This window comes from Delphinus delphis, chromosome 9 (genome assembly GCF_949987515.2).
Source record: "Delphinus delphis chromosome 9, mDelDel1.2, whole genome shotgun sequence".
NCBI lineage: Eukaryota > Metazoa > Chordata > Mammalia > Artiodactyla > Delphinidae > Delphinus > Delphinus delphis.
This window is the reverse complement of record NC_082691.1, coordinates 86,570,603-86,582,658: the sequence shown is the minus strand read 5'-3', so window position 1 is coordinate 86,582,658 and position 12,056 is coordinate 86,570,603.

Below are 12,056 nucleotides of genomic sequence, written 5' to 3'. Positions count from 1 at the left end.
GTGGGCATTACAGGGAGGTGTAAAGCTCAGGGAACCCCTCCTGGAGACAGCAGTCTCCTTGAGAGGAGAGGGATTCAGGGCGTCTGCTCTCCTTTGCAGAACTTATTTATTTTTTCCAGCAGACACTGTTTATCGGCCACTTACAGGAGTTCTGACTGGGGCCTCTGTCGCCCTTTAGACTCTGGAAACTAGGTCAATCCCCTCCAGAATTTACTTGCGCTGGGAAACCTGCCTGGCTGTGGCAGCGAGGGGCCCTGACAGGGACCAGGGGCTTCGTGAGGATTCACAGAACCGCGGTCCCTGCACCCAGCGGCAATCCCCAAGGTCACCGAGCTTCTCCCGCTACCGACGCCCAGGCCTACCAGGCTCCCAGTGTGTGTGCAGGGGTGTGTATGGGGGGACTTTACATAAAAATCGTGCTTCGGTACGATCTTGGAAAGCAGAAGAAGGGCTGGTAAAAAAATGTTAACAGGATATTCATGTACTCCAAGCCTTTGTTTAAAATGTACATCAAAACGATCCCACCCTTCCCCTATGCTACAAGCTTTCAAACGAAATTTTTAAAATATCATACGTAAAGATTATGAGCAGTCCTTACTCTGTCAGTACTGCTAGCTGCAAGTCCTTCTTTAGATCTAACTTCAAGTCCTACTGCTTTAAGTGTCTGCAACTAACTGCTCAACACCGTGAACACAGTCACTTCTCAGCAAGTACACAGCAGGTGGTTGCTCCGGAAGCCTATGGCCTGAGGTGGGTAGAAAAATCTCTCCATCTCTTTTGATTTCCCGGGAGGTCTGCTTCGCTAGGGTCAGATGGTCCAGGTGTGTTCAGGGTCTTGCTAAGTCCAGCTGGCCTCCTCCCCAACCAAGGGTCTAGACAATCAGCGATGCTCAAATTGCCCTTCAAAGACGGGCACAGTGCTGTGGGGACATTTGACTGTGTTTCACAAAAGAAATCAGCATTGAGGTTACGTAGTAAAGTAAAATTAAAACTAGGGAAATACTGAACCACAGAGAGCAGGGACTTTCTAGAAGGAATATGTTATGGGAAATGATTCTGCTGCTAGTCAGCGGGATGACCAGGCTTTGGTCTCTCTTCTGGACGTCGGCCTTTATGTCAACATCTAACTGGCCTGTGAGCTGCCCTGTCTAGTTAGGAGGGTCACATCTGCACAATTCTACAGACACTGTCCTCCAAAGTCGTTTATTAGAAGATTTCAAAACATTTCAACTGAATGTGCAAGCGCTACAGACACGTTAATATAATAATTCTCTCACAGCAGAGCCACCAGAATTGAGCACGCTGGGAGGTCACCCGGGGGGTCCGTGGGGCAGGGATGCAGAGGTCCAAGCTCAGCCTTCTCTGACTCACTGTGCGTACAAGGTCCTGCCCCAGCACGGGCCATCCCCGCCCCCACCTGATGGAGACACGCCAGAGACAAAGTGATGTGCTTGGAAGCGGGAGATGCTGACAGCAGATCACACCCTGGCACAGCAGCTGCCCCGCGGGAGAGCCAGGCCTCCTCCGCTCCATCTGGCTGATCCACAGCCACGTAATCTGGTTAATACAGACGACTTCTGATGACTGGGTCCCCACAGAATCGTGTCAGGGCCAGATCTCCTGGCCAGAAATGGAGAGATCCATTTCCATGGGAAGGGATCGCTCCCGGCCCTCACAGACGTGGGCCTGGCTTTGGACTTTAAAGGCCAAGGTCGAGGGGTCTCTGATAGTGGAGTAGGGGTTCTCAGGTCCCACTTGTCTCAAGGCAAGATTTGGAGGCCTTGCTAAACTTTCCTCCCAAACCGAGGGCTGATTACGGGCTACAATGTGAATGGATCAAATTGACCCGTGGATGACCAGGTCCCTTACCCAGAACTGCCTCTACCTTCTTGTAAATACATCCCCACTTTCTGACCAGAACTTCACTGCTCAGGGTCTCAGTTCCTTGGAGGAGCGCCATCCCACCTTCCAACAAGCCAGCAGCCCTCAAACCTGGCTATGCACCTGCAAGTGCCAGTGGGAAAGCCTCTTCTTCCCTCTAAGAGCTTGTCAGAGGCAGACAGGACAGAGAAGAGGACAGTGGGGGAGCCTACAGCACTAAGGACCCAGCGCGCAGTGGCTGGGAGAAGAGAGGAGAGGGATCCGTGACAAACCCGGGGAGGTGATGTTTAGGAGGGACGGGGCCTTGCAAGGTGACGCCTGTTTCTCACAGATGCCAGGGCCAGACAGTTCAGGCGTCTGCAAGAGAAGCCAGCTCAGGGAGCCATCCTGAAAGGTGCTAGAAAGCCTCATGCGTCATTCCACGTGTTTGTACATGTGGGTCTGCCGAGGGGGCGGCACAAGAGGAAGGAAGTTCACACTGCCCGCTACAAGAGTTCCCCTCCAGGATGTGCCCGAGGAAGTTTCTGGAACCCCCAACCTTGCCCACACTCCTGGCTGTGCCCCAGCTCTGCATTCTCCCCACCTCCCAATCAAAACAGCCAGCCCTAAGTTCTCTGGCTCAGTTTTCATTTGCAGCTCTCCTTGGAGACTTCCTTCCAGGGGTCCCCGTTAGAGCAAGCTCATGTACACAATAAACGGAGTCACTCCGCAGCAGCTGGCGAGTGTTTTCAATGAGTTGGAAAATCAGGTTGAATGTATCATTAAATATGGTGCTTACGCCGAAGCCCAGACATGCAGGCTAAGTGCTTTGTCATTAGACCTCCTTTACCCACTCCCCAGCCCCCTTGCCTTCTCTTCACCTTCGTCTCTGCTTCTCCAGGGTTTTTAAAGTTAAAATCTGCCTAAGTATTCTATTAATATGTTTTAAGAGATGCTTCTTCAAGTAAACAGTTCTTTGCCTTCGGGGTCAATGTGATCTTTTGCTAACAGGAGGCACGTTGGCTTGTGTATGTACATGAGCTCATGAGTGTGTCCCTGTGTGTGCGGGGGCTGAATACATGTTTACCGTGGACACCTGCCCATACAAGTGTCATTGTGCTTGTATTTCTGTCCCATGGGCATCTGTGCATCTCACACACACACACACACACACACACACACACACACACACACACACAGGCTCCCAGAGCTGTAGGTGCTCTAGTTTCAGTTTCTGAATGTCTTGAGAGGCTGGAGTCTGTCTAGATGGATGGATGGCACTCAGACGGCCACCAAGATGTGTTTTCCTAGCTGACCAGGACCGTCACCCCACCCCCCATAGTCTCAGGACCTTCAGCCCAGGGGGGTCAAGTCTTCAAAGGTCAGCTGCCCGCTTCTTAGCAGGCATAAACCAACCCAGCACAGCCTTCCTTTTCTCCTTCCACCCCTGCCTCTCTGCTCTCCTCCTAATGGTATCTCTTCCCTCCCAGCCTCCTCCGTCTTCACTTCCCTTCTTCAAAGAGCCAGATGTTACACAAGCTTGACAAGGACCCAGAGAGCACAGACACTGGAATGGGAAAGGCAGGGGAAACCATCTCCAAACTCTCACTTCATGGATAAGCAAACTGAGACTCGGAGGTGCAGCGATTTCTCCCAAGTGCCCAAGGAGGTAATGGGAGAGCCAAAACCAGAGCTCGGATTTTCCCAGCCTCTTCCACAACTCTGCCCTTGGAGGAGAAAAACCATTTCATGGGCTCTTTTGCCGCCCCCCTCAAGCCCCACCCATGTCAGAGCGTCGGGATAGAGTGAGTGTGACCAGGGAAGGTCCCCAGTAAGGGAAAGAAGTCTGACCTCCTTCCGGGAGGTAAGGACTTCAAAGGGATTCCCTTCCCAGTGAACGGGAAGGAGGGGGCGCTGAGACACGGAGGCAATGGCCCTGCTGCCATCAGACCTTTGGTGTAACTTTACAGGTGCCGCGTTGGTCCCCACACACCCCCAGCTCTGCCACGTGGCCATCAGAGTGCTGGCACCGACCGGCATAACCGTGGAAAGAAACGAGAAAGTGCTGACATGAATCCCAGCTTTTAGCCCTGGAAGGGGCTGGAGAGGTGGACGACCCTCCAGTTCAGTCCCTCGTGTTATGCAGGAACTCTGCACACGGGGACCGAGGACTTGCCCCAGTTCGCTCAGGTAGGTCCAGGGTTGCATCCCTAGAGCACCCTTCTGTTTACAGACCCTTCGCATCCATTCTCCCGCTTGGAGCTGGTCCTGATGATGCTCCTATGAGGACAATGCTTGGCAAGCCTCGGATGAGGACACTAATTCGACATAACGTGCCCACGTGGCAATAGTGTCCCCACAAGCCCAGCTCAGCTGTCTCTCCTCTGTCTACCACAGCCTATTGTTCCTCTGCTTCCCTGGAGACAGAGCAGAAGACAGAGGCACACGGAGGGAGGAAGCAGAGATCGGGGACACAGGTGTGCCTGGGACTCCCCCCAGAGCACTGCCCTCTGCAAGGCCCCCAAGAAGCCAGGCTGACGCGAAGGCTGAGGAAGGGGCGGGTATGATTCGTTCTCCAAGGTCAGGGGCGCCCTCTGCTGTTAGCACAGTGAATTGCACGGCCCCAGCCCATGCTCAGAGACTGTCCATTGAAAAATCAGGCAACCGCCCTGCGTCCTGCCAGAGGAAGGGCTTATAGAACAGGGTCAGTGGAAATGGAACTAGAAGGCCTTCCTCTCCCTGGGTGTCAGAGCTGAGTCTATCCTCTGAGGACTCAGATGGGGAGGGTGTGGGAATAGGGGAGGAGAAAAAATAGGGGGCTGCCTTAATTCTCTGGGACAGGGAAGCCTTTTATTTGGGATTTAGGGCAAAGGCAGATGCCCCTCTCCCCTTCGTCCTCTCCATGTACTGATATTTCCAGAAGCTCCTCTCACTTATTCAAAGACCGAGCTGTGCCAATGGAGCGAACAGCCCCACAAGGAGCCCAGAGGAGACACAGCATCCACCAAGATTCTACTCAGTCACCCACCAGCCTAAAAGTTAAAAAAAAAATGTCCATTTTGGCAGCTTTGAACCTGGGCCAAAGCGGAGTGTAGCAGCAGGAAGAGCACAGGACTAGGAAGCCTGGGATCTGGTTCTATGTCTACCACTTATTACTTATCGTTGACTAAGGCTTTTCTCTCTGTGCCTCAGTTTCCTCTCCTGAAAAATGGGCCTTCTAATACGCTGCCTTCCAACTCAGAGATGTGTCCTGGAAAATTCACTTAGGTATACATAGCAGCGTTAGCAAATGGTGCTGATGCTACCTTGCTCTGTTTTCTTTCCCACGAAATGGGCAGTTGTGGTGGGAAGGTGTGGACAGAGCCAGGGCCAACTTCCCTGCCCAGAACTCTTGACTTTGAAATGTCGCTGGTGGTTCCATCTTAGCCCTTAACCATGTCACTGGGTTCCCACCTTAAGGCAAGGCATTGCCAAGGTTGTATAAATAAAAATGCTGTTAGTGGGGCAGCACAGTAGCCGAAAACTAGACAATCCCCTTAGCAGTCAGCCTCCTGGAAAGCAGGGGCTGCTCCCAGCTAGGTCCAGAGGATCTAGGACTGGGGGAGGGGAACTCTGCTCAGGAAGGCAAGAGAGAGCAGGGGTCAGGTCCCAGCGACAGCATGAGGACCCTAAGATAGGGGCATGGAGGCAGGGAGGGAAAGGACAGCTTTCTCTTGAGTTTAGGATTGTCCTGGGACCAGCCCTGAGTTGACTTTACCTGACAGAGAGGTCAGGAGCATTAGTGAGAACTCGCTGTGAGGTGGGGCTCCCTCTGTCCCTGTGCCCGGGACAGATCCTGGACTTCACTGACCTCAGCACCTGCCCCAGTGCAGGCAAACTGCTTCCCCAGGAAGCAGCACCCAGCAGACACACACGAAGTATTGCTGTTGTTATTATTGTCTCATCATCATTGTGATAACAGTCCTGGCCCTCTTATTTCCTGCACGATGTTCTCTTATTTGAATTTCCATTTCCTCATCAGCAAAAACAAGAATCATCTTTGCCCCCCCTCAGCTCCCGGGGTTGCAGCGCGGAGAGGGAGAGAGGTATCCCAGGTGCCTCTGCGGAGGAAGGTTCCAGAGGGACCCCAAATGCTATTATTGAAGGCTGAGTGTTCCGTGGCAAAGAGCTGCTGTAGCATCTCTGTCTGCACTTGATCTGAATGTGCACATTACTGTAATGTCCCAGCGCTGCCGTCAGCACCGGGAAGGCTGAGCTATTTGTAACCACGAGACACATGAAGATCAAATGGTAGAGGGAAGCTCGTCTGGCTTACCTGAGAAAACAGGGCCGCTGGCTTTGAACACAACTGGCATTGAGGCGTGGCCACCTGCGTCACATACCGCTGCCCAGGGCTTCCTGTGGGGAGGGAGGAGAGACGGGGGTGAGGAGACAAAGGCAAGGAGAGCATGCGTCCTCCGGGGGCACCACGAAAGAAAGAGAGAGAGGGAATCCAGTTATAATCCCACCCCCGGTGCCATTACGGATGCTAGAAGTCCTGTCTGCCTCCACCTGTGCTCTGAGAGCACCACCTGCCCTCCACAAAACTTCCTGGGCCCCTCAGAGCTGGGCTGAGTGCCTGGTCCTTGGTTTCAGGCTATTCCTCTCCCTGCTCTCTCATCCAGAGCGACAGAGGACCCCAAGGCAGCCAGTCTCCAAGGCTCAAGTTGCAGGGAGGGCATGGCAGTGAGGTGATGCCCTGACTGGACTTGAGAAGTGGCCAGAGGTGGAAACCAATGGGCAGCACAGAATCCTGTTGAGACCCTCACGAATGTCCCCTCAAGGCTATGGCTGCCTTTTAATTATCACTAGGCCTCTCCCTCCTCATGGTAGGTCCTCCCAACTTTCCCACCACGCCTCCCTCGATGTACATTTGCAACTGTTTCCAGTACTGGGGGGCGGGGAGGGTGGCTGGGAGGGATGTCATCTTGCCTAAACCTTACTCCCCATGGGATGGCCAGACACTCATCCCCCTTTTTCTTTTCCCTCCAGACCCTGGGGAGATCTCTGGGCCTTGGTTTTGTCATCTGTATGGTGGCAGTAGTCGTCAATGCTCTCCGAGGACCCAGGTCACTCCCAGCATTCTCACTGTCCTCATTAGGCCCCCCTCTCCCGACACCACGGGCCAGCAAGGCCTGTGCCCCTCGGCGTAGAGATTCTGCTTGGTCACCTCCTTCTCCCCTTCCCCCATCATACTAGGAACTTCCCCCCAGACTTGCTGCTTCATTTCACCCTTTGGTTATGACAAAACATACACACTTATCATTTTAACTATTTGTAAGTATACAATTCGATGGTGTTAAGTACACTCACAATGTTTTATACTATCGTCACTATTTATACGCAGAAGTTTGTCATCATCCCCAATATAAACTCTATTCCCATTAAACAATGACTCCCCCCATTCCCCCGGCCCTCATCCCAAGTAACCACTATTCTACTTTCTATCTCTATAAATCTGTCTATTCTAGGTGCCTCATATAAGTGAAATTATACAATATTTGTCCTTCTGTCAGACTTGTTTCATTTAGCATATTTCCAAAGTCCATCCATGTTGCAGCACATGTCAAAATTTTATTTCTTTTTATGAGTGAATAATATTCCATTTTATGGATATATACCACATTTTCTTTATCCTCCCATCTGTCCATGGACATTGGGTTGTTTCTACCTCTTGGCAATTGTCAACAGTCGTGTCACACACATGGATGTACAAGTATCTGTTTTGAATTCTCTCGGGTACATACCTAGGAGTGTAATTGCTGGGTCACATGGTAGTTCTCTGTTTAACTTTTTAAGGCATTGTCAAACTATTTGCCCCAGTGACTGAACCATTTTACATTCCCACCAGCAATGCATGAGGCTTCCAATTTCCCCACATCCCCACCAACCTTGTTATTTTCAAGGTTTTTTTAATCATAACTATCCTAGTAGGTGTTAAGTGGTTTAATTTCACTCTTAAACCCCCTCAACGCCCAAGATGCTTGTAGTTTTGTATGACAATGGTCCTAATCTTGTATTCCATTAGGTATAAATAATCCAGTTTAAGGGGGAAAGCTCACAGAGGGCAGGAACTGCGTATGGTTCCCTCAAGACCACCATTTTCACTTTCATGTCTCACTAGGAGGTGACCAGGGTGGCCTGCAGAGGAAACAGCTTTCTCCCTTAAGTCCCAGAGTCCAGCTGTGTCCGCCCTTCCCGCTGACAGACGCTGGAATGCCAGAGGCCTCAAGGACAGTCTTTGATGAACCGGGAGAAAAAGAAAGAAAAGAGAATAAGAAAGAGTTGGACGAGCCTGAGATAGAAAGGGCAGGGCCCAAGAGTGAAAGCAGGGAGAGGAGAAGAGAGATTGAAGGGGGAGCTAATCACAACATCCAATCTCCAGAGAAGCGGATTCCGCGGCTCCTTCCCTGCACCTGATTCTTCACCTCACGGATCTGAGCTGGAAAATTACAGAGATTCTGCTGTCCAACTCCCTGCTACCTCAGCCCCTGCCACTGAGGCCAGAGACAGCCTCAGGTGCCCCCCCCAAGGACGCCAGTCAGGGCCCAGGCAGACTGGAGGATCCAGCTGTTGTCAACAGCTGTTGCTCTGGGCTTTGCCAAGGGACCTGTCATTGCGGGCCTTTGAGGGGTGCAGGTTACTCCAGGAGAGGGAGGGCCCAGGAACGGGGTGGCAGTGGGACCTGTGGGTGCGGTTGACTAGCCAGTGGCTACATCCCTGCTTCTTCTTGTCCAGACATCCATGGAAAGGCAGAAGAGATGCTCAGAGGCTCACTCACCCGAAGGGCAGGATAGGGAGATGCGTGGAAAGGGACGTGGAGAACCCCGGGGAGGCCAGGAGAGCAGGCCGGGGGCAGAGGGAGGCCTGGGACACGTTGATCAAATGTAAATCGACTAAAGTGGAACACGTTCCCCTCTCTCCCCGTCTCTCCCCGTCTCTCTCCCAGTTACTATCAAGGCAAAATTTATGAAGGGCTTCAGGCACTGGATATTCCTTGTATTTCAATCTAACTTTTTGCAATCTCAAGTGAACAGCTTGGCTGCTTCTGCCTGTCAGGGAATTTAAATTGCAGATGGGATGGTGAGCCAGCCACCCAGGCAGGAGCAGCCCCTCTAGTGCGCACCATCATTGCCTAGCAACCAGGCTGGGAAGAACCTGACGAAGCTGTAGAAAGTTCCACTCTGGAAAGTGCCCTTGACCCAGGGCACCTCCTGGGAAAAGAGAGGGAGTTTCCCAGAGAGAAGAGACAGCCAGGTAAGAGGTCTGCTCAGTCAAGGAACGCAGCCAGGGAATACACCCAGTGCCACTGGTGTGTCCTTTCTCACATACAGAATCCCCTCTGGCCTCTGCCTGGTTTTTGACATTCCATTGTTTTGGAGATTGTTTTCAAACCAAAGATGCCGTCCTTCTTCTCTGTGTGCCCTTCACACCTCACACATCGACAATGTGCGGAGAGAGACGAGAATGAATAATCCAACACACACACACACACACACACACACACACACACACACACACACAATCACATGCAGAGATAGGTAGGTGCTTATGCTGTTAACAACTAACCGTCAGCAAATACCCACAACAGATAAAAGGAGGAGGAAACCTATTAAGTCTGCTCCCGCTTGGACCTCAGTTCTCCAGGACGGAACCGGTATGATTATGGCCTTTGGCCTTGATCAGAGTTAGTGTCAGTAAAGTGTTTGTTACACTTAACATCCTAGGAAAGAGCACCCCAAAGGCACTTAAGGCCGTAATCAAAGCAAATGCTTTTACTTAAATAATTGGCTTTGAGAATAAAAATGCAAATAGTACCCCAGTGTGTCTGTCAAAGTTTACACATATTGGTGTCCCATCAACTTTGAGGCAAAACAACCCTCCGCACACACTCATGGAAAACACACCCACATCACACACACCCTTTTCTACCGTGTGTGTCCAGGAGATACCTAATGTATTTTCTGGGTTTCTGCTCTGAGTTGAATTGCGTCTTTCCTCCAAAAAAAAAATAAGATATGCTGAAGTCCTCATCCCTGGTATCTCAGAATGTGACCTTATTTGGAAATAGAGTCACTGCAGATGTAATTAGTTAAGATGAGGTCATGGTGGATACGGTGTCCATAGGACTGGGGTGTCCTTCTAAGAAGTCACACGGGCCATGGCGAGACACAGAGACACGGGGAGGATGCGATGTAAGGACGAAGGCAGAGACTGGAGAGCTGCAGCTGCAAGCAAGGAACACCAAGGACTGCAGCAAACCAGCAGAAGCGACAAGAGGCCAGGAAGGATTCTCCGCTATAGGTTTCCGAGGGAGTGTGGCCCTACGACACTTGATGTTAGACTTTTAGCCTCCGGAACTGTGAGACGATACATTTCTATTGTTTTAAGCCACCCAGTGTGCAGCCCTAGGAAATAATACAGTCTGCTCTCTGTCACTCTGCTGAAGGGGACCAGAAAGGCCCATGTGCTGGCAGTGCCAGCTCGGAGTGAGATAGAAGTGGGTCCGCACAGGAACGAGCCCGGGCCCTCTGGATGCAAATGCCGGCGTGGAGTTGAAGGGTTTCAAAATCTTTGAGACTTTGGGCAGAGAGCTGGATATTGGCTTTTTGGCTAAACCGTGATTTTTCATTAAGGGTTTGTTCAGTACACAATCCCATGGCCCTCGAGCATCCCGTGGGGGAGCAGTGTTTTCAGAGTGCTGAGGCCGGTGCCCTGGCCCGCATCTTCCTCACACGTGTCAACCCCACTCACTGGGCACTTCTCCACTGCTGCCTGGCCCGGTCCTTTAGCTTGTCCTGCCCCTCCAGGGGGGCACATCTTCCAGGGCTGGCACTACGCTGTGTCCTTCACTGGGTCATGCAGAGTGCTGTGCGCTTAGTAGGTGCTCAATAATGTGTGGGAATCAATGCACAAGGCATACAAATATGAAAACCATGATTCACACAGAGACGCCTAGTGAGTCGCCACCAGTGGAATCAGCGCACCAACCCATTCATGTCTGAGTTGTTATTATTGCTGTGTTATCAATACCCCATTCACGGTGTCTCATTCAAGTGTATTCGCTTCGGGTACCTATGTCTTCCTGGAAATTCTAGAAGGTAGGTAAAATGGGTGTGATCACCCCATAGGTCAGAGACGAGACATAGGTAGGATCTGAGTACTGGACCAGTGAGGCAGCTGGACGTGGAGTGGGCCAAGAGTTGGGAGCATATGGTTCTAGACCTGCCCACTGATAGAACAAGTTACTTCACCTCCCCTGACTGAGTATCAGTGTCAGCAATCTGTTAAATGAAGGTAGTTATGCCTTAACCAACCTGCAAATGACTCTTTGGCCTCTGATTTCCCAATCGTGGTAGACACAGAAAAGTGCCACAGGTCCCCTTCTGTGGTCGAGGTCAGCTTCAGCTGAGGGCACTGAGCCCTCAGGGGGATGAGCGAAGAAGTACGGGTATCAAAGGCCAGGTCCCTTTGCCTGATGAGTAGTCCTCAGGCCAGAGCCCCAGGCTTTGGGGCCCGCACCCCAGATTCAGTCCAACGTCCTCCTCTTCCCAAACCTACCTCCTCCCCCTTCCTTCAGAAGTGTGGGTCCCCAAAGTCACCCTGCAGCCCAAACTCCACTCCAGCATCTGCATCTAGAAGGCCCGACCTGCAGCACCAACTCACCCCTCTGCAGACTTTTTAAAAATTGTAGTAAAATACACATCACATTAAATTGATCGTTTTAACCATTTTTAAGGGTACAGATCAGTGGCGTTCTGTACATTCCCAGTGTTGTGCAACCATCCCCCCATCTTTGCTGTCTTCCCCAACTGAAACCCTGCACCCATTCAACACTAACTCCCCATTCTCCCCTCCCCCAGAAACCACCATTTGACTTTTTGTCTCCATGAATTTGACTGCTCTAGGGACCTCATATAAGTGGAATCACACAGTATTTGTCCTTTCATGTCTGGCTTACGTCACTTAGCATGCTATCTCCAAGGTTCATCCGTGTTACAGCATTTGTCAGAATTCCTCCCTTTACGGCTGATTAACATTCCACTGTACGTACAGACCACATTTTGTTCATCCATCCATTCATCTGTCAGTGGACACTTGGGTTGCTTCCACCTCTGGCTATTAAGAATAATGCTGTGCATCTTTATTCCCAGCCT